This window comes from Octopus bimaculoides, chromosome 5 (assembly GCF_046866305.1).
Source record: "Octopus bimaculoides isolate indiv1 chromosome 5, ASM4686630v1, whole genome shotgun sequence".
NCBI classification, from domain to species: Eukaryota; Metazoa; Mollusca; class Cephalopoda; order Octopoda; family Octopodidae; genus Octopus; species Octopus bimaculoides.
The window spans coordinates 26,783,752-26,809,605 of record NC_142932.1 but is presented as its reverse complement, the minus strand read 5'-3'; the positions used below and the strand labels follow the sequence as shown (position 1 = coordinate 26,809,605).

General features: G+C 32.5%; 1 long non-coding RNA gene across 1 annotated transcript in view; it reads right to left on the bottom strand.

Annotated features, from left to right (window-relative positions):
* Positions 1-25,854, bottom strand: part of LOC149135448 (uncharacterized) — a 109,300-nt gene that overhangs the window by 2,631 nt on the left and 80,815 nt on the right. Inside the window, exon 2 of the long non-coding RNA XR_016241865.1 lies at positions 7,464-7,512. This is a non-coding gene — a long non-coding RNA (uncharacterized LOC149135448). The remainder of the gene's footprint in view (positions 1-7,463; positions 7,513-25,854) is intronic.

Genomic DNA, 25,854 nt, shown 5'->3' with positions numbered 1-25,854 from the left:
CGGAATTTCTGAAACCACCTTCGTATTGTGCAATCAATTGTGGACCCTTCACCCCACGATCCGTTGATATAGGCAGCAGTTTGGGAGGCATTGTACCCAAGCTTAACTCATGCAAGAAAAGGAAGCGAAAGTCCTTTCTGTTATTTTCATAATTAAGGACGCCTACGCTTCAAGAATGCTTTCTGTCTGAAATAAGTAGAAAACTATTAAAGAGCATGCATCATTTATTAAGCATGTCGAAGTTCCCATAAAATATAATTAAAATAGTATGCTAAAATTGTGTTTCAAATCACAACGCTTAGAGCGGCCACTATGACAGCCCAAAACTTACTGACATAAGTGACTTGTTATGTCATGGTACATACTATAGTAGTAGTTATTGAAGAATATTACATATGGTTACAGATAGAGTCTAACTCCATGAGCCAAACTAAAATTACATTAACCTAAAATCTCGTACTATATAAAAGGAGGGTTTGCCGAAAACTATGTATTTTTCCGACGGCTTTGATACTGTTCTTTTTATTATTTGGTATGTAAAGATTTTGTTTCCACTAAATATAAGATTTTAAACAATAGCTGAACAGTTATAAAATATCACTTCTTTTATGTTTTGAATTATTGACACCAGCGCGCAAATGTTTCTATAAACCTCACCTGCATCGCTCAGAGAGTTTGAAAAGATTTACATCATTTACGTACATTGCAATGCTTCAAAGTAAATTAGAGTACTAAGAGATACATGCAAACACACACATACATTTACGCACACGTACATAGAGAAGTGCATGCATACACATTTACACTCAGAGGTATATACTTATACCTTTGTACATACAAATATATACATATATTTATATTTATCTATACAGACACAAACAGTAACATATACATATATTTATGTATATTTCATTGTGTACACAGAAACAGAGCGAGACACAAATACATAAATTCGTATACGATGTTTGCACAGTGAAAGCAATATATAACAAGGTATTGCATCCGCTTTAACACCTGCTATGAACAAAATATGTTTCTGATATTCTGATAAACGCGCAAGCAGGAAGAAAAAAATTATCTCATGTCACACACACACACACACACACGCTCACAGACAAACACACACACACACACACACACACACACACACACATACACACACACACACACTTCAAGAAACAAAGAAAGCATAGAAGTAGGTTAAAGTTTTCTGCATCTGTTTCAGACGCGATTTTTATTGATGAATAACTCGATTATATCGTGTAAAAAACAGAATATTTCCTGCAGGAGAATTGAAATCTAAAATATGAATTGGCGAAAATATATTAAGATGTGGAATTTGAATTGACCTTCTCGTTTCAGTCTATCTCTCCATAGATTTATATGTGTGTGTGAGAGTGTGTGTGGTTGTTTGTCAATTATGGTGCTGATGTGCTGAGTAAAGCACTGCCACAGTTTGGGCTACCTGGTGTTATCCGCAGTGTTAGTTGACATAATCGACTTTGTATGAATGGAACCGATGTGATGCAGACTCCAAGATTGATGCAACATAGTATGATACACAACATCACCCCTATAAATAGGAATTGCAGGATGGATCGAGACAATATTCGTGCAAAATGAATTTCTACCATATCGATCTTTTGTTTACTCAATCGCTTCATACATGTGTGTGTGTGTGTATGTGTGTGTGTGTATGGGTGTGTGTGTGTATGTGTGTGTGTGTGTGCGTGTGTGTGTGTGTGTGTGTGTGTGTGTGTGTGTGTACGTGCGTGCGTGTGTGTGTATTTGCTGTTCATAGAATGTACATGCGTACATATTTTGTTGTCTGCTGTGAATGGTATACAGAAATGCTAATATACATATGTAATATATTTACAAAAATTGATAGCTTTACAATTGCGGAAAAGTCTCTTCAGTTTCGAAAAGACTTCGTCCATATTGAAACACATACACCGTTGTGATCAATTATCCGCCATTGTACTTTTGCTCTGCACTTTAAAACTAGAAAATTACCAACAAATTAAATGAAGATTGGTACACGAAAGCAACGCTTTAAAGAAAATGATAAATCTATTCAATGATGCATATAACTGATGTTTCATTAGACTATCTTATGTTTCCTTACAAAAATATTCAATCAAAGACAATATAGCTTGGTCAACAATTAATTATCATCGTTGTTTTCAAAGCTTTTCTGTGATCATATAAAACGAGAGGCATTGTACTTAAGTATAGCACAAACGTATACAGCTTCTATGTGACGATTAAATTCAAAGGAAACGTATGCAAATTATTAGAACATAACAAATGTTGAAGAAAGGAAGTGGATAACTTTATTTCATTGACGTTTCTCTGCATTTATACATCTTAAATCATTGGAATTTACTGATTCATAGAAAGGTTTACGGAAGTGTTCGATGAATTCCCTGATTGTTCTTTTGTTGCTACATCTGATAAACATTATATGTTATTCTCTGTTCAGTTGTTTGTATGTAGGTTAAATTGTTAATTTCGAAATTCCAACGATAATATAGAATTCAAAGCATAACATTTTAGTTTGCTTTGAATTTAACTCAATTTAATAATGAACATTTCATACAACTTTATTATTATTGATATGCTTATTATGTCGATTACCTTCCTTTTGTATACTATAAATTAACTTATTTTCATTTCCTTAGCTTTAATTTCAATCGGTTGTACATAATTTATATCTAAAATTTCTTTCACGAATATAACAATTTTCTAAAATATTTCAACTTATTCCAAATATCGAAAAATATACACAGAATATTCATGCAGATCGTTGTACAGTTTTGAACGTTATGTCATTTATCTGATCGGAAGCTATATGCGAGAATCCTCAGATGATGTAGTATATGCTTTTATATACACATCCGAGGGCTGATCAACAAGTATCCGGACTGATGCCATAGAAACGAAGCTAAAGCACACAGACTAAAGCCGCTTGGCAGAGATTGACCTTTACCTCTGCTGTATATGTTCAGTATGTTTCAACGCTCTAGCTCACAACCGCTGTTGACAGCAGTGCTTTGAAGGAAAGTGTGTAGAGTGTGATTGTCGCAGTAACCATGGCAGAGAAAGTTGACATGGTGTGCATATGAGTGTGTACGCATCTGCGTGTATTTTTCGTCGAGGAGGAATCGTAAAATGAATAACGAAATACACTTATATGTAATTCGAACTTTCCTTCCTGCAGTACCTCGGTTTTCCTTCAATGTGCTTTTCAATACTTATAATAAATAAACGCATTACACATCGACAAATTCTCGAAGAACCATACATTATTTTATTTCTTGACATACATGAAAATCAAAATTTATCTGAATGAAAAATATTTTGGTTCATTAGAAAATGATTTTTTTTTATTAACTTTGTTTATATTTTATTTTCCGTCACAATAAAATTTATGATGAATAATTCTCCCCTAATTTCTCATTCATCAACGATATGTTCAACCAAAAATAAAGAAACAATTTTCTAAAAATTGTTTGACACAAGTTTATTGACATTACATCTAACGCCTTATGTAAACAGCATTGTATGATTTATATCTTCATATTATTAATAACTATTGCAACGCCTCTAATTGATTTACTAAATACATGGAACTGACAAAAGCAGTTGGAATTTATATTTAATTACATCGAATGCTACGTCGCTGAATTAGAATACTTTGCAGTATGTACGATGAATTGGAACATAATTGCTGCAAAACATGTAGTAACATATTTAAAATCATGGCCAATTATTGGCTATTTCTTACCAATTCTAAAATATTGTCATTGTATATTCTTATAGGAATTTATGATGGATTCCGTTTTTAAATCTTATCTGTTGGCGCTTATGCAAGACGTTCTCGTGTAATATGGGGAAATGGCAAATTTATAAATATCATTGTTAATTCACGTGTCACATTATTAGTTATATAGAAGCATAAAATCGCAGACGCCACGGATATCACTGGTGTTCTTATACACTGTATACAGCGCTCTATGTCACACAAATTCACGTAGAGAGTGATTTGAAGTGGTACGAGGAGCTGCTGAAAAGTTCCTGACTATAAGAATATCAAGAAAGACCTGGTTAGAGATACAACTCACCGAGATCTTTTACAGGGCTGACTAATCCTGAAGGACCGCTGCAGTCATTAGGTGAATCTGAGACGAGAATATGCTGAATGACACAATACAATTACCTGATCCTCCTGTATTTTCATTTACCAAAGCGAGGAACTTTTCAGCGCACTCTCGTACACTTGGGTTTATTTAGTATAACTTGTTCTTATGTGTAGGAAACAGGGCAATGCGATAATAAAGGCCAAATATGTATCTAATTTCTCTAACTTCAGTATACTTTCATGCATCTTCACTAAATAACTCATTGCTCAGTCTCTAGATTTATTTACATTATTTATTTTATGTTTAATTTTGCAGGATTCAGGATTCGGACTGCGCCCATGCTAGAATACACACCTTTGGAATTGTGCGATCATTTAATATATATTCTTTTGTTAACAAAAGGATCTTTGTCGAAGCGATACGTAGTAATGATTACGTGAGACGCAAAATATGGCAGTCGCTGTACGTCATTGGTGAACAACGTTTCCTTTCGTGACAACAGTGTGTTACGAAGTTGTTGAACTTGTTTGGTGCATTAATATAGACAGGTAAATATCAAAGCTTTGATATGGAATCTCTCAATGTGGTGCCATCATACTAGACATCAATATGTTATAAATAGCAGGACTAGGACTTGATTGTAGACATTGAACACGTTCTATCAGTCCCTGATCCATTTTACGGGGACGTAAAAAGACCAACACCGTTTTAAAAAAGGTATTGGTGAACAAACCCAAACACAGACACACACGCACAAACATACGCGCAGAAACACAAAACCACACATATATAAAATGCAACTTTCACTTTCTATCACTCAATGAATTCATACAAACAATTTGGAGATCAATATTTAGATACATAGTACTTTGTATAACATACGTGCAGTTCCAAGTAATGCCCAATTTTGCAATACATCTAGATTGTAGGGTATTTCTAAAAAAAATCAGGGGTTTTTTTTCAAATTTGTTGGTATTGAGCTCAATGCTCCGATGATGATAATAAGGATAACTTTATGTTTGACTCACGTAGCTGTCACATTGTAGCCAACTCAATTCTTAGGGATCCATATTTATCATCCATTTCTGTTTCTTACATGAATGTAAGTTGAACTCCTGTCACTGTCACGTCAATTACTATGCACTCTTTGTTGTCCCTCTTAAAGTTTATTATATCCGGCCTTCGGTGCTCTAATATTAGATAATATTAAATTAATATACTTACTTTTCACTGAAGATACCCGGCAACATATTGTTTATTACATCTATAGAAGTTCGAATGGCAATAATTCAAACATAGTGTCATATTGAAACATGTGTAGGATATTTTTCGGATATTTGTGTGTTGTTTTGTTGATCCGGTGTCTTTTATACTTATTATCATAGGTATCTCTTGTTCTTTGCATTACCTTTCCATTGCGATACAAATAGAAAACCTCTAGGAGCACTTCTGAACCCAACACTATCAACGTAGTTAGGACTAATTGTAAACAGCAAGAGAACTATTTTTTTTATGTTCCCCAGTGATATTATAGGTATCTCCTTTTATTTGCATTACTTTTCCATTGTACTACAAATAAAATGAACCAAGAATCTATTATATATTTTCTTCTCCCTTTTCTATTATTAATTGTATATCTTATGAGACTGTCTATTTATAATATAGATCCCGTTCAGTCTGTATGAATGTGTGTATGTGTAAAAGATTATAACGGCCGTATTGTTCAACCGATTCTGACCAAACTAGGAACATACATTACTTATGTTCCAGGAATGGTTTTAGAATCTTAAATTGTTTTCACATAATTGGGGGCAGAAAAACCAAGTTCCTGGATTACGTGGAGAAGGGAGGTAACTCTTTGCGAAATAACTTTCAGAAATTGATTGTGGCCTTTACATGCATTGGTCATTTAAAAAGTTTCTTTTATATGAGGTTAACGTGTTTGAAATTTAAAAGACATCTACATCTGGTTTTCTATCAATAGCTATATATCCATCTGTCTCTATTTATCTTTATATATATATATATTTATCTACCTATCCATCACTATGTCTATATCTATTTATCTCTCTGTATCTATCTGTCTATATCTTATCTATCTATACCTATTTTATTTGTCTAACTAGCTAACTCTCTCTATATATCCCACGCACTCTATTTTCAGACGCTATAGTTTTCACTGTAAGTCTTCCATGGCTATTTACAGGCAACAGCGACGAATTACTGACATAATTTACTGGCAGAAGTAACTTCATAAATTTCACTTCAATCTGTACACTTCATTAAATTTGCCTACAAATTACTTATTTACTTTTACAACATCTTGTGGTTTGGTGTTGTTGACGGAATTACCGATAAAAGTAGGTTAATAATTAGTGATAAAAGGAAGTTCAACTCAAATCTGTACACTTAGTTAATTTCCCCAAAAATTCTTATTTACTTCTGCAACAGTTTTTTGTTTTGTTGTTAACAGCATTTTTCTGGTTCCGTTGATATCGGCTCCTTGGTTCACTGACAAATTTCATTTCGACCCATACGATTCTAGTTTCCGTAAAAATTTCTTATTTACTTTCTTCCCGTCGTATTAAGAAGTAACATTTCCGTTACCCAGTTATTTTCATTAGATACTATCTTCTGCACCCGTGTATTTCTGTATACGTACATAAACATGCCTAGAAGGGAAGTGTCAAATTTTTCTACAATGTCAAGATCAGGCTCAAGATTGTCCTTGTCTAGGGAAAGAGAGACAGCTGCAGAAACAGAAACACACCAAGAAACGAACAGAATCTTCACTACAAAAGCCAGAGGATCTCAAAGTGATGGACATAGTTATGCGCAGCTGACACGGAATAGGTTCTCAACTGCAGAACGAAAAGCAGTTGCAACAGCTCAGAGAAACAATTCCTATGTAGCAGCTTTCAATTATGATCCATCAGTTCATAATGCAGGTGATATTAGTGTTTCCATTGGTGCAATATAGAAGCCTTTATCAAAATGTGTATATATATATATATATATATATATATATATATATATATATATATATATATATATATATATATATATATATATATATATATATATATATATATATATATATATATATATATATATATATATATATATATATATATATATATATATATATATATATATATATATATATATATATATATATATATATATATATATATATATATATATATATATATATATATATATGACTTTCCTGTAACCTAGCGGCTCAGCAAAAAAGAGAACGATTAAAGAAGTAACAGGCTTTGTAAAATAAAAAGAGGTACTGGGTTCGATACGTACAACTGAAAACTTTTCAAGGCTATGTTCCCGCATGACTGCTGTTTAATGGCTGAAAGAAATAAAAGATAACAGATGTAATTGAGTGCCACTATTGCAGTCGGTTAGAGGTGAATGCCGTTCATTATTAGTTAGTACATCACATTGTTTTCTCTTTAATCTCTCATATATTTATCTCCATGCATTTCAAAAATGTTTTCCTCTGTATAAGTCATATATTGATATTTTGCATGCGCGAACGTGTTTTTGTCTTCTGAAATGTTAGTGCCAAAATATCTTCAATCATGTATTGGAAATTCATAAGAAAAAGACGCAATTCAAAATAATTATGAGATTGATTGCCTTCATCTATCTATCTATCTATCTATCTATCTATCTATCTATCTATCTATCTATCTATCCATCTATCTATCTCTCTTTATACACACGCACACATACATACACACACATATATATGTGTATATTTATACACACACATACATACATATATATATATATATATATATATATATATATATATATATATATATATATATATATATATATATATATATATATATATATATAATATATATATATATATATATATATATATATATATATATATATATATATATATAGATAGATAGATAGATAGATAGATTAGATAGATAGATAGATAGATAGATAGATAGATATGTATCTTTGCTTAGCTGTCATATATGTATGTGAGTGCATGCGCATTTGTGCATGCATAACTGTGTGAGTGAGTGCGCGGGAGTGCGTGTGTTTTAGTGTCAGTGTGTAATGACAGTGCGTGAGGTTAAAATAAAGGTTAAAATCACTACAGGCGTGTATGTATTAAACATATGCATAAAAATAGATGTGTGTATTTTCGGGCAGATATGTATCTCTGTACAGATGAAATTTTACATACTAACAAACAGTAATGAATTATTGATTATAATATATTCCCAAACATGTTATATAGGGCGGAAAAAATCAATTTAGGATCAGTTTTTTTTTTCTGTTTCTCTGCACATTTCATTACTGAATCCAGAAATACTTCTGTTCAGCACGGCTTCTTAACATTGTTTTTGTAAGAAAATTGGAAAATCAATAAAAATGATTAGTTAACCTTGTGAACCCTGAAAGTTCGACCTCTGTGAACTTTCTGGACGAGAGGTAATCTCTTCTGAAATAAAGCTCTCGAAAACATATGAACCAATATATTTACAATATATTTAAAAATGTGTCGAGTTACGCTCGATCAAAAATGCACAGAAGCATAACCTCGCATATCTAGACGCCTAACGCTTTTCTAAACTGTTATGATATATATAAGATGTGCTTTATATAGTATTTCGATAATGATATCGGAACATACCCATACATGTATACATACGGTATGTGGGGCGCTCGGTTTAGTGGTGCGAGTACTGCAATCACGATCGGTAGATCGTGATTTCAACTCCTAGGTCGAGAAGTGATTTATGTTCTTAAGCAAAGCACTTCATCTCACGTTGCTTTGCGATCACTTAGGCACTTGTCAACCGACGGTGCACCTGTTCAGATTACGTAGACTGATAAGGAGAGTGAGCAAATGTGCGGCACAAAGATTTGAGCACTATCAACAAACGGATTGCGCAGGTGGATTGGCAAAACCTGAACACACATACGCTTCCCCACACACACACATGTGTGTGTGTGTGTATTTGTTATTGTGCACATCCATATCCATTTTACAGGAAAAGGTTTCAAAGTGTAAGTTTAATTCTGTTACAACTATCGCAATTATTCCTTGGCACAATTGCCACTATATGTAGCACACGTGACCACTGACACTTGTGGAACGTTTATACACTAAAGTAGTTCTTGGTGAAAGGACACGACGATGCACATTTACAAACACACATACACACAGATATATAAAATCATAAAAAGAGAAATATACTATGATAAAATTTTTTTCAACATTAAATAGTTCAAAAAGAATATCAAATGTTAACAGAAATTTTATTATATTATGTTTTCCTCTTTATTTATAATTTTCTACACTCCTTACGTTTTTGTTTTTTTTATACCGCACTTCATATTCTGTTTCGGAAAATGTTACGTTAAGGAGCTTTTTTTAAAAGTACGACCGGTTTAGTTGAATCTATATATTATGGCTTAAATTTATTAGATATTAATGCAAAGTGAGTGTGCGTGTTTGTGTGTGTGTATGTGCGTGCGTGTGTGCATGCGCACAGAATGAAAACAGGAACATATCTTTCGTTATATTACATGTGTTTGTGTGTGTGCCCGTGTCTGTAAGCTTGTATGTGTGTGGACGTCTATGGGCACAGAAAAAAGACAAATGAAAATACAAAAACACAAAGTACAAAAACATAGAAAAGGGACATGGGAGCGGTATTGCTTCCTTAGTCATTTAACATTATTCCTCACAACAGTAGTGTTGTATATATGTACAATGGAGTGCTGAAACGACCCTAGTTTCGGGTAAAAGGAAATGCTGTAGAATCAATTAATGCTGATCGTATTCAACATATTTTCCCTATCAGATTCGCACTCTTATTGCAGCGGTTATTCAGTTTTGCTAAGCCCTGTAAAAGAACTTGGAAGTGTAGGCTTGCAACCGGGTCAATCTTAACTACTCTTAACTGCCAGTAACTTTTCAGTACCCCTCGTTTAATCAAAGTATACAAAGAAGTTATTTGTAACTTTACTGAAAATCATTAACATAGATATGTGTATGTTTGTAATTTTACTGCACAAGTGTTACGTGGTCTCCAAGTCCTCCTGAGTACTCCATGTGTCGCAAATTCTTGTTTCAGATATGTCTTCCATTTACAATTTACTTAATATCCACTTGAATGAGATTTCACTGAATATTGTCACTGATTTACTTTTACATTCCAGCTATGTATTTCATTTTCCAAGGAGACACTAAAAAAATGATAACTCCGTCAGTTGTCTAGTGTCTCTTTTAGAGTAGTTACAAGCAGCAGGTTTGGTTTCCCTCCTTGAATGGTATTTACCGATAATTCTACTGAGATGATCTTGAAAGAGATTAATTGCACTACACCGGATTTCTTGCAACCTAGAAGTGCTCAAAACTGCATGGTTGTATAATTCTGCGATTAAATATTAACTCTTAAAACAGTACCTTGTTAGCATTGCAAAGAAAATATATAATCGTTCTCGCGGAAAACGGAATTACGTATTTATTGGATTTGCAACATATTCTGTGCATCCGTGGTGATTAACAGACATACAGAGTTTGTGCATAACATTTTTCTTTTGAATATCTGTTATTCGAGTGTAGATGCAGTTTGCTGAATAGGTAGAATAGAAAGGAAGCGGTATCATTGTCATGTAATTGGAGTAAAGTTTTATATTAGATAACCAGTGTTTACTTTTGGAATATACCATGCACCAGTGCTGCAAATACCTAGTGCAAATTTGAGTCACTGAGGGCGGAAAATAGCGAAACAAATGCAAATCTAAGTTTCAATAAAGTAACATTGAAATATGTAGCAAGAACTGGATAAAGAAATTTCATATCAGGGCAGCATTTCTCGAGAATTTTACAGCTGCATGGTCTTTGGCTATCTGTTTGCGTACTACGCTGGCAAATGATATGTACTGGGGTCGATGTCGTCGAATACAGACGGTGCTCCAGCATGGCTGCAGTAAAATAACTGAAACAAATAAAAGAATAAAATAATATATATATGTGTGGAGTGTGTGTAGGCGTGTATATATATATATATATATATATATATATATATATATATATATATATATATATATATATACGTGGTCTCCAAGTCCTCCTGAGTACTCCATGTGTATGCATGTACACAGATGCATACGCGCACACATGTACACGCACATACATATATACATACATACATACATACATACATACATACACATGTACATATATATCATGAACTAACTATTACCCTCTCAGATGCAGCACAGAATGTTGTCAGTGAACAGGTCGCGGTCTCAAAGCGACGAAAATATTTTGACAAATTAAATTTAAATGTTGAAGTGAATCTAACGGATTTTGTGTGTTATTTTAAACGGCTTATAAACACCTTCCACGCTGCATTTGTATATATATATATATATATATATATATATATATATATATATATATATATATATATATATATATATATATATATATATATATATATATATATATATATATATACATATATATACATGCTTGTGTGTATATGTGTGTGTCTATACACACATAAGCTATTTAATTTCAAATATTCTTGCATTTTATAAGAAAAAGTGAGAATGTGTTCGGTTGGTTTAGTCTTTGCGCAATGTTTTCAAATTATAACATGTATCTCACACAAAACTGTGTCTGTATGCTATTTCACAGATATGCTAAAGTATTCAGCTCATCCATGTACTATATGTATTCCATATTGTTATAAATGCATATCTAGTCTCAACGCACGTATATTCAACATCATGCACTAATTGCATTTAATGTCTTCCACCAAGAGAATGAAAAATGAATTTCCAGCAAAATCAATATTCGTATCAACTGCTGCACAGTAACAGACAGTTTATATGTAGCAAAAATGTTTAAACTTTTGAAAAGGGAAAGTTTCGTTTCCAATATGGCTGACGTAAGTACTAAATTTCTAGAAACACATTTCACGAAATATTGTGTGATACGATTGAAAGAGTTTGATTTTACATAATGCGTTATTTATTACTAATAATAAAATCTAAAACTTTGAAAAGTACCAAACTATATTGTATAACTCATTGGAAAACTATCACAGACTAAATTTCTTATGCGTACATAAAAATATCTATATTGCATTTCATACAGATAAGAGAAAAATGTAATTACTATACCACTGATATGATAACGCCATTTAGACGTTTCGGTGAATAATTCTAAGTTGAAAATAGGAAGCTTACAAAGTGTTAAGTTTATATTACCAACAATTCAGTCTGGTCATCGTTGAGAATTTTTATTTTTATATTTTCAGTTGTTTGAATATTTGTAAAGTTAATTCCATTGCCAAACATTAAGTCTCTTGTCGTAAGTATTGATTATTCACTTAACATTGCTTAGGTATCGACTATTGCTCGGCGAGTTGCTTGTATTTCTGTAGGAGAATTATATGGAGACTGCATTAGATGCAGGTAAGTATATTCTGTTTATCTGTTTTGAAATTTCTCTCTGATAAAGGCAACACGAATCTAAATATATATATATATATATATATATATATATATATATATATATATATATATATATATATTCTTTATATTTCATATAATTTTGCTTGTCGGTACTAGATTTTAATATTATAGGAAGAAAATTGCTTCGATTTTCTGAAAAGAATCGAAATGTAATAAAAAGTGAAAATCTAATTTTTAAGAAGTAAAAATATTTTATGCGGCACTATAATAAATGCCATATATAGACTATATCATTGAATGCTCAATGACTATAAATCTAATGGACTTATGCAAGAATACAAATGACATGATCTATAAATACATTTATTTTTTAGCTTAACAAAATACGATATTTCTTTTTCTTTCGTAATATTTTCTCAGAAGTAAATCTATTCAGTTTTACATATTTATTGAAGTAAAATCAATAAAGGTTATAGAATACCTTGTCTGCTACTTAAAAGTCAACTATGAATTATATGCTTAGCATAAAAGTGATCATTGCGGCATTAATATCTTAATGACTGTAGAGAAAGTATGTTTTACATCAGAATCTCACGTTGTTGACATGTGATTAGACACGTCAACAAACATATACTCATATTGCAGACATTTAGTATACTTCTATTACAAACGTATGCTGATATTACGAAATTTGGAAAATTACTGAAATCTTGCTTGCGGATATCTAGTAAAATATATACTAATTCCTAAATACAAACACTACTCTTCTAAGCACAATATATATGGACATGCATATATAAACATACATATTTACATGTGGTTGATGAAATTGTACAATACTAGCCAGGATCGAGAAAAAGATACCGTTTTGTTATAGAACAGATATCCGAGAATGGAGGCGTTGCGTTTATGGGCCGGATATAGAATTGTGGTTTTCAAGAATTGCGTACGAAATAGCGTGGACAGAATTATTGGAATGTTGTCACACGTGTTTCTGAATCTGACAACAGCTGTTCTTTGTTTGACAATCGCTACTCAAAAGTAGCTTATATGATAAGTAGATTTCGTGAAGCACCGACATGTTTTGTGAATCTGGCGAGAAAGCAACTATTTCAGATGTAGGGTTTGGCATGTCAAGTATTTCCATACTATACGAGGCATCATTAGCAGTAATGAAACCCATCATTTATGACAAGTAAAACTTAACGTTTATGTTGGGAGACTATTTGGAACATAATTAGGGCGTATAATAGTATTTCATTGTGATTAAAACGGCAAGATGGCAGAATCCTCATTACACAGGTCAAAATGTATAGTGGTGTATCTTTTAACTTTATGTTCTAAGTTAAAAAGCCGCCGACGTCGACTTTACATTTCAAGATTTCGAATTATGCGGTAAGATTTCAGGCCCTCAGCCTATAGAATTAGAAATTATTGCAAGATATGTAGATATAACATGTGATTAAAAAATGAATTTACTTAAAATAAAGAATGTTACCAATTTATTAACCTAGAGACATGGTTACATTGAAACCATTTACATATATGCAATACACATGTAATTATATACTTCCTATACATATAATATATATATATATATATATATATATATATATATATATATATATATATATATATATATTTATAATGAGTGTGTATGTGTATGTGTGTGTGTGTGTGTCTGTGTGCATGGGTGTATATATAGACTCATGCATATATTCATATACACCACTTCACTTTACATCTAGAATCAGACAGTTGAAATTTCTTGCTATATATTCGAGACTGCATTTCATTTATTAGAATATCATTTATTTATGTTCCTTTCTTTTACGTTATTTCTGTTTGGTACTCTTTAATTGCAACTTTTCCTGTGCTTTTACATTGCATTTTATTCAAACAATTCTCTCTTCAGTATCTGTGAGCTAATACACAATTAATTGAAAACAGCTTACATTTTCTCTCTCCTCCTCGAGCAACCAGCAATCCGTATTGATAGAAATATTATGCACAATTAGCTTAGATAATACAGTATATCTAACCAAGAGTAAATATTATTCCTTCGTTATACCTCGAAACCATCCACAATAAGTTATATCCTTTTGTAAGCCGATTGTCTTGAAGTGCCTCGATATAAAATCCAGCCATGACAATTGTATATAATAATTATTCTGCATACGAGGAATTATGTATGTATATATATCTGTGTGTTTGTGTCTGTATGTGGATATATATAAATATGTATATATATATGTGTGCGTGTATATATATATATATATATATATATATATATATATATATATATATATATATATATATATATATATATATATATATATATATATATATATATATATATATATATATATATATATATATACATATATATATATATATATATATATGTTGATATGTAAATATATCCGTACACATTTATACGTACGTACGCATGTATGTATCTGTCTATATTTCTATCGATCGATATGTGTGTGTGTATGCATGATTAGAAAAGTCAAGCCGTATTAACACCAAGAGACAATCTTTATATCCAACATAACGTGAGTGAAACGTTGTGTTAGATCACTGAATATTTCGCTGTTAACTTTGAAAATTCTCATCTGGACGTATGGTGCTTAAAAGCACTCATACATATATCGTAGGAGGACTGTTTTAATTGTCATATATAAACTTGTACATTTTAGCATTCATGGTTTGTAAATTTTGAATAAATGCCATAATCTGACTTGGAAGCAGTCGTTCACCTGTTTATAATTTCTATTCTCTAATACTTGTACATAGCAATTGATAAACCAAACTTAGTCCATCGTTATTAGGCGGTTGTAACCACACTTCTAGTTGCAGCTCATTGATAGAGTTTGGCAAGATTCCACTTTTAACAGTAATTCTACGGACGTACTTTTTTTTACGGCATCAGACGAAAATTGACTTGAATTATACATTGTATAAAAATGTATACGTAATTTTATGTATATATTTGTATGCATAATTAGGATAAAATCATTAATTATGAGTGGCAAGCTTACTAAAAATACCATAATGGTTAAATTATATTAAAATTATAATAAGGGTGTTGAATGATTACAACACCAGACTGAATCTAATAGTTCATAAACAATTTTGGGTCTATTTCTAACAGACTGATGTTGTTATCATTCAGTAGTTTTATTATAATTATATGTATATGGTGTGAGTGTATTTGCGTATGTATTTTGGATTGTATGCATGCATATGTGTACGTATATATATATATATATATATATAGTTCATCTTGTTTCGTTCCCTTCATGTCAAACACTATAAGTTGACTATTCCTATATATTGCTCCTTAGTTCCTGAAAACACATTTGCGACACAACGATACAAGTATATTATGCAGAGTCTATAAATTATATTTCGCAGAGAGAAAATGAGTGCTCAAGAACGCCCGCTTTTGAGAATTTTGCAACTAAATATTGTAGCTAAATATTAGTGAAAATATTTTAGAATAAGCAAGGTATAAAGAAATTCGTATACATTGTATGATTCTTCATATATTATGCAGCGCACTATTTACAATTTGTCACAATTGTTTGCACTTCTTCCTCAGAAAATCGATTATTCTTACTGTTCGTTGCCTCCGGTCTTCATTTCTGGAATGCTGCGTATTCATTATGACCCTTTCTTTCCTAAATGACGGTATTATCAAAGGAAAGTACGTGAATATCTAGTAAATAAGATCTGGTTATTTGAAGTTTGATGTGTCAATCTCTTACCATAAGGACTATATGTTATTACCATATCACGTGTTGTACATCTCACTTTTTCGGGTGCCGCATGAATGACATCCATATTAATAGCATTTCTATTATAGGTACAAGCCCCGATATTTACGGGGAGAAGATCAGTCAATTATATCGACCCAATTGCGTAACTGGTACTTATTAAATCTGCAGTGAAAGAATGAATGGCAGAGTCGACCTCCGTTGGATTTGAACTCGAACCGAGCGACCGACGAAATACCGATAAACATTCTACCCGACATGCTAACAATTCTTCCAGTTGACCGCCTTATATATATCGTTATCAATAATGAAATGTTTTGTAAGTGCCAGTTTTAGTCAATCGCATATCACATACCCATTTGCGAAAGCAATAAATAAAACTTATTTCTTTTCTTCAAAGAGTCGCATGCATTGTACGTGTAATTGCAAGAACATGATTTGTCACATACCATATCAACCCCCAAAATTTTCTTTTCTCTAAAATGCTTTTATTATACATTTATGATATATGTACCTCAATACGGAACTGATGTTGCAACACATTGACTGCATATTTCATTTTAAGAAACATCCAAATAGAGATTGTCGACGACGACGACTGGGTATATATATATATATATATATATATATATATATGTAGACACATACAAGTTTGTATGTGTATATGTGTATATATATACATACATATACATATATACATACATGCATATATATACATACATACATATATATATATATATATATATATATATATATATATATATATATATATATATATATATATATATATATATATATATATATATATATATATATATATATATATATATATATATATAAAAATATATATATATATATATATATATATATACATACATATATATTTTCATGTCCTGATGAAAGGGACATTGTCATTGTTAAACTAAATGATTTATACTTTGTCGAGAAATGACTCCAGAAACGGCCGTCGAAATATATATTATATGGTGCTATAAAGCCCTATGAATATTTTTCTAGAACTCTTAAAACAAATTTTTCCTGATTATTTCTCTGACTTTTAAATCCATCATATTACAAATTTTAATTGTTATTTCGACATTTTTGATCTTAAATTTTTTATAATTTTTAATCGATATATCCCGCTTTATTTATTTATCCTCTACCTCTACATCAACACGCTCCTCACAGGCACCCTTCATCGTCCTTATCATTACCTGCATTTCTAGTAACGTCATTTCCTGCGTCTCCTGCTCTTACTGTCCTTCTCTGTACATCGGTCAAATGCGACGCGTCTTGGCTGACCGGTTCCCGGAGCATTAGACTGGGCAACGGCACCCTAGTCTCGTGCCATTCCCGCTCTACCGGTCATTCCTTACACCTATCTCTGCTCAGAGGCCATCTAGACTCCCCCCTTTGCCCTACATGGGCTCAACTCTCCCCTCACTCCTACCCACCTTCTGCCTTCATTGATACCCCCTAAATCCACCCCAGCACATCCTACTCCCACATATCCAATCCCTACCCCCACATCCACACGTCAACGTCACGAGCTCCTATATATATATATATATATATATATATATATATATATATATATATATATATATATATATATATATATATATATATATGCATACGTACATACGTACATAACAATTTTACACAGTGCCTTAGTCGACTTGTTGCTATATTAGAAGACACCTCCTTACTGAGTGGGTTTGAACCTGGTCCCATTTAGCTGCGCAACAAATTTGTCAGTACATACCCACGCCTATCTATCTATCTATCTATCTATCTATCTATCTATCTGTCTATCTATCTATCTATCTATCTATCTATCTATCTATCTATCCATCTATCTATCCATCTATCTATCTATATATGTGTGTATATATATATATACACACACACACATACTTATGCATACACATTGAAACGTAAGATACATTAATGACCAAGATACGCAATTTGTAGGTTCAGCAATATAACTGCGTTTAACTCGAATGCTTTTCTCGCCAAATATTTTATGTTAATAAGGACCAAAATAGAACATAACTGTGCGTCATTTGGAATATTAACAACGTGACTCACACTAATACACACACATACACTTACATACACACACTTGTATCACACTTACATAATGAAATTAAGCTGAAATGGTAATAGTTATTACAAATCAATGAAAACACTATAATAAAGCCAATCCTCATTTTATGAATACATTATGTACAAAATGAAGTTCTATAGAAACTTTGATGCTTTAAAAGAAAAACAAGGCGCAAATTCATCTGAATATTTGATTAATAACTGATTGCAGAAAACTCATTAACTTCATGAAATGTATTCATTTCATTATGATAATGTAGACAAATTATTGTCCACAATATTTACTACCACTGCTCACTAAAATGTTAGCGATAAGTTATTCTCAAAACAATTTTATATTCCCTTCAGTTTAGTAATGTTGGCGGCAAATCACTTAGATTTCCTCGTTATGGTTTTGTATTTCGTCGATCTATTACAAACTATCTGTGCCTCAATATTATATAGCTGATTGCGCTAAAATAACATTAGTTATTCTTCTATGTGTGGTTTGAAACTGTATCCAGTTGCGAGGCCCCATTTCGGGAGCTTCCTGGATCTTGTGAAGTACGAATCCGTATATCAGCCAGTATTATGGAGTACACGATGAGGCAAATAAGTCTTCAATATCTACCTCCCAGTTAATCTTGAACTTTTGTCCTACTGGATTGATGGTAACCGAAGAGACAGATGGTAGTTTAGAGGGTACACAACTCCTCTTCACAGCTCAAATCCTCAGTCGTCCTTATGCTTAATTGATGATGTCCACCGACGGGCGATCTTAAATACTAGAGATAATGTATTAGATACTATATATAATGTATTAATTTCTGTGATCACGAAATTCGGTAATTGAAATTGGAAAATATTTAGACTCGCGATAAATAGTTGACTAAAAAATGCCACTCGTAAATGACGAAAATATATCTACTGTTTAATGTGTATATCTAAATCTGCCGCCATCTTCCTTATTATCAATTACCTCATTTTTTCTTCTCTTTACTCACACTCACACACGGATCACATGCACACATATGCAAACAAACCCAAACAAATACAGAATCATATAAATGTAAAAATATGTAGCAATCAATTTTTAAACATTTAATTTGTTGTTTTTTTTAATATAGTTTCTTCTCTCGTGTAGTAATCTCTTTCCCATACATTCATTTAACCATTTATTCTCTAACAGTGACACTGACAACTAAATCAGCGTTTGTTACACTGGCACCGAGAGGTTGTTCTCCTTCTCATGGAAAAGGATAGGTTTCCAAATGTCTATTGTTACAAGAACGTACCTTGTGTGTTAGTTAATACAAAATTTCAATCGTATTTTAATGTTTCTGCGTTTATGTGTGTGGTGGTGAGTATAAATAACATGCTTGTAATGATATGCGTGTGTGTGTGAGTGTGTATGCGTGTTTGTAGGGGCAGGCGCGGCTGTGGGGTAAGCAGCTCACTTCCCAGCAACATAGTTCCGGTTCAGTCCCAGTCTATGGCATCTTTGGAAAGTGTTTTCTACTATAACCTCGCTCCGACCAAAGCCTTCTGAGGGGATATTATATATCTGAAAGAACCTTGTCGTAGATATATATATATATATATATATATATATATATATATATATATATATATATATATATATATATATATATATATATATATGGATGTGTGTGTGTGCCTGTGTATGTGTGTGTTTGTCTGCGTGTTCTCATGTACATGCATATGAGCACACACGCTTACAGATAAGATATATGTGTATATATGATATTCCGAATATAGATATGAAAATACACATATGCATCTGATAACCAAGAATAAACCAATGGCATACACGAAGCACAAATATATTTTCAAAAATCTCGACTAATTCATAACAAACAACTCGAACAAATCAAAGTATTCTTCAAAAGATTATTACGAAAATATTTTTTTTTTAAATACGCATATCGCAGTATAAGAATGAACGTGATAATATATTTAATTAAAAAGACAACTGTACTTAGTTATCCTCTTGAAAACTCTTTTTTACCAAAACATACCGAAGAAATAGTAGATAATGGTATATAAACTTATAAACCTGAATCGTCTACGAAATGGCACATACCCATAAGAGGGACACATGCATATTAGTGATAATTGTCAAAGAAATGTTTGTAATACGATGAAGTTGCATAAGTAGTTCTTAATTCAGAGATATATCACACGCAATATATATATATATATAAACAGTTAGTCATTAATAGTCACTTGACGTCTTATATATTTCGAAAATTTGAAGACATTATCGATAATGTAGAATGTTGACACGCTTGGGACCTCATGAACCAAATTGATAAATATTTCCTTCTGAAACGTTCTACATCTTTCTCAGAAAATTTGAAGCTTATGTTATGGTGCTCACACATACCTAGATGCATATTCTAGGGGGATAAAGTAAAATATATTACGTATTGGAAAGAATATCTGTATTTGAATGTTTATGTACCGAATTATTAAAGTTCATTGATGATGAAATATATCACTTTGATATTAAGGACAATAAATTTTATATATATATATATATATATATATATATATATATATATATATATATATATTATATCTGTGTTCTCCAACCATGGAAATAATCAAACTTATTTTTATATTTATTGATATTTTCTCTGAGTCATCTCTTTTGTCGCTAACGACCAGCGTTATGTCATCACTTCATTCATTAATTTGATGCCTGCATTCATTAACACACACTTTAACTTAATTATCTGCATTCATTTCATTAGGATATTTGAGGTGTAATTCTTTGCCCGCCTCATCTCCTCCTCTCATTTTCACTTTCTGTTCTCTCTCTCGCTTGCTCTTACATTACATACATACGCACATACACACTCATATATATATATATATATACTCATACACACACATGCTTACACGTAGTTGCACGTGCGCATGCACAAATGCACGTATCTGTATACACGCCCACGCACAACCATATATATGTGTATCTATGTATGTGTATGAGTGCATATAACGGCTTTATTTTGTTGCACTATAAATTATTTTACTTTGAGATATCTGGTATGAGGAAAATAAAATTTAGAAAGCGCATGAGCAATTCCATATATTTTGACAGGACCGGTGTAGGCACACCTTAATTCCGACCATTGTGTATGTCTCCAATTAACTCGATTATTTCATGTTATATGGGAAGCTTATTTGTGCAGTATATGGCGATCGTATATGCGAGCTTTTTAATTATAGAACATTGACTTTGCCCTAGGAAATGAATTTCCCACAGCCGCTGCTGGTAATTAGCAGATGGATCGTAGTTATTTTATATTTCGAAATATGATGTAAGGAGTTTTAATTGATAATTAAACGTTATGCGGTATTTATTCACGCCAACAACGTGCCCAGTGCAGAGCGTAGTCGGAGTTGAATCTCTTATCGATGCAGGTGATTAATTCAATATGAAATGTGTTCTTGTTGTTGGCACTCCGTCGCTTACGACGTCGAGAGTTCCAGTTGATCCGATCAACGGAACAGCCTGCTCGTGAAATTAACGTACAAGTGGCTGAGCACTCCACATACACGTGTACCCTTAACGTAGTTCTCGGGAATATTCAGCGTGACGGCTGGCCCTTTGAATTACATGCACAACAAAAATAGGAAGTAAGAGTGAGAGAAAGTTGTGGTAGAAGAGTACAGCAGGGTTCGCCACCATCCCCTGCCGGAGCCTCGTGGAGCTTTAGGTGTTTTCGCTCAATAAACACTCACAACGCCCGGTTTAGGAATCGAAACCGCAATCCTATGACTGCGAGTCCGCTTCTCTAACTACTGGGCCATTGCGCCTCCTCAATATGAAATATCTAAGCACGAACCGCATTGATATTACCACTTCTCGGGGTTCAGATAATATTATGGTTGTAATACATTGCTACTAATTAAGGCGATGTGATTTTAAACACTAAATTGAATTTAATGCATGATTATCAATATTCATATATATAACCTTCTTCTAAAGTTAGTGAACCGTAATATCTTTTTGGCCTTGCAGCAAAATAAATAGTCAGTTAGTGTATTCCTCGAAGAAAAAAAATGTGTTATACAGCCATTTAATAGCCGATTCCATTGGCATGGAAATACGTCTGGAGAAGAAAAATTACAGGGAAAGTAAATTTGAATAACAATTCCTATTACCTTATAAACAAAACAAGTGGTTAGGCGGAAAATCAGATCGTTATAGGTGTGTCTTCAAACTGAATAGCTGTGGTTCATATGCAGAATAAACTTGACGATGCTCACATTTGGTAGACTAACGAGAAACTTTAGACAGTTGCTTCTGAGAAGACACTACGGTGGAAGTGACAGAAGAATGTACATCGGCGACACCTTCGAGACTCAGTGAGCGGAGAAGATTCATTGATAATAGACTGACCTTGTTTTCCTAGTATGCTCAATAACGTATTAACAATGTGTTCTAAGTAATCCAAAATTGTATTCCAAAGAAATTTTACATCTGCTTTAATGCTGTTGTTTTATTGACATGCAATGCAATCTTTAATTTAAATAATCGGACAATCAAAAATAATGTCTGTAATTTACATCTTGAGAAAATGGAGTACCGAAATTTACTGATTTAAAACATATTTAATTTAAAGGTTCTGCCCCACCGACACTTTTCTGCACGTTCTTTTATAAACTGTGACCCCACAACACAGACGTGACACGCTTTTCAAATCTTAGGTTATTGGGCGTAAGTGTATTTTCAAAGGAATAATATATCGTTTTAAAAAATATATGATTTCTATGATACATCACAAACGTATTTTAAATTCCTGAAGTCAACAACCTCATATTACAAAGCTTCTGGGTAAAAAAAAAGCATTATACAAAATTCTACAAGGAATACGACAACAAAGAAGCATACATAATACGCACGTTACCATTAACAAATATTTCCATAGACATGTAAATATATTAATATACACACATATATACATGCATAGATGCATATATATATATATATATATATATATATATATATATATATATATATATATATATATATATATATATATATATATATACTTTCTCCGTATTTTTCTCCTTGTCTCCGTATTCTTTTTGTTGAAGAGCGTAGCTCGAAACGTCAAAGACTTTCCGCATTCCCGAGCGTCATACTAATACATCCTTTTGTTATTTACACCACCTGTCCTCGTCTGTTGTTGTTTTTTCGTATATTCTCCCATATATATATATATATATAAGCAATGTTAATTCTCTAAATGAAGTATTAACAGTAACTGCACGATAAAGTGTAGTATATTGCCACTTAAGTGTGGCTGACCCCTAGGGGTGGATGTTATATATATATGTATGTACGTTATATATATATGTATGTATATATATATACACATACACACATATATGATATATATATATATATATATATATATATATACGCACAGATATTTTATGTGAGTGTGAGCGTATGTGCATACACGTAGATACATACCTACATAAATACATACATACATACATACATATATAATATGTGTGTGTAGATAGATAGATAGATAGATAGATAGATAGATATTAGGTTGTTCCGAAAATAATGACCGCTCTAAATGTGTTTTAGCATAGTATTTTAATTATATTTTAGGTGAATTTCAACATACTTAATAATTGATACTTGCTATTTAATAATGTTGTTCTTATTTCAGACAGAAAGCATTCTTGAAGCATAGACTCCCTTAACAATGAAAATGACAAAAAAAAAGGACCTTCGCTTACTTTTCTTGCATGAGTTCAAGCTGCTGCGAATACCAAGGGAGCGTAGGGAGAGGGGTCAAGTGATTCCACACTATGAAGGTGGTTTCAGAAATCCCGTAGTGGTGATGAGACCTTTGAAGATAAAGAAGGTAGGGGATGGTCATACAGTCTTGGCAATGAAGAATTCAAAGCTATTATTGAACAAAGCCCACGTCAAAGTGTCAGAGAAATGAATCAGGCATTTTGTGTCGGTGTTGCAATGGCCTCACGGAATCTGCAGAAGACAGGTAAGGTGAAAAGATCTCGATAAATAGGTACTGATCGAACTGAATGGATATCAAAAATTTCGGCATCTGAAAGTGTGCTCGATGCTCTTTCTGCGAATGCTCTTTCTGCGAAACACCAACGATCTTTTTTCTTCACCGAATAGTCACTTGTGACGAAAAGTGAATCATTTATGATAACCGAAAACGATCAAGTCAATGGCTTGATCGTGGTGAGTTCCCCAAACGTTTCCCGAAGCCAAAGTCGCTTCAGCAAAGATTAAGGTGACTGACTGTTGGTCGGCAATTTATATTTTCCATTACAGCATTATGGAAGCCAATAAGAGCATTACAGCAGAGGTTTACTGCAATCAACTGGCTGAAATGCATGCTCACTTGCAAAACATGAGACCTGCATTGGTGAATCGGCGTGACCCAATTCGGCCACAGGATAACACAAATCCCTATATTGCAAGAATGACGCTGCAGCAACTCACAGACTTGGAATGTGAAATTAACGTGCAAATGGCTGAGCACTCCAGAAGCACAGACACCTTTAACGTAGTACTCAGAGAGATTCATTCTGACACAGGTACTACTCCTTATTGCAGGCTGAGTGGACTGGGGCAGCGTGAAATAAATTGTGTTGCTGAATGACACAACGCGTCACTGGTAGTTGAACTCATGACCTTGCAGTCGTGAACCGAATTCCTTGACCACTAAGTCATGCGTCTTCACTCCTTACATTTGTCCTACTCTTAAAACTGATCGATTATTTTTTCGCATTCAGGAAGGATTTGTTCTAAATGGCTTCTGGAATTCAATTGTGCTATCTCATATGAAATATGTAGCGCAGCATTATACATGTAATACAGTCATGTTTAAGCTTTTCAATTTTATGATGAAATAAATAGAGTATATACACATTTAGATACATTCAGAGAAAATGATCAATGTATATACGAAACTAGTTTAACATTTTTCCACATATATAAATTTTCTGCCAATTTATCTTCAACTTTTTTTCTCTCAAGTCAAAGGCAAAAATGTCATTCACATGTTTTTATTTGTTAAAACTGATATATTTTCAACTCAGCCGTATTACAAAATTATAAATACCTGCGAAAGGTCGGAAGTATTCATAAACCGTATTATATTACATTACTGTAACAGCTTTTTTTCCGTATATTTGCATTTCAAATAGTGTCTAAAATGAATATATATTTGAAATTTTAGTGCATTACTTTTCAGACGAAAATACTGAATTTGCAAGTTCTTCAGCGTGAGGCACAAATAAGTGAAAAGAATGGTGGCATTTTT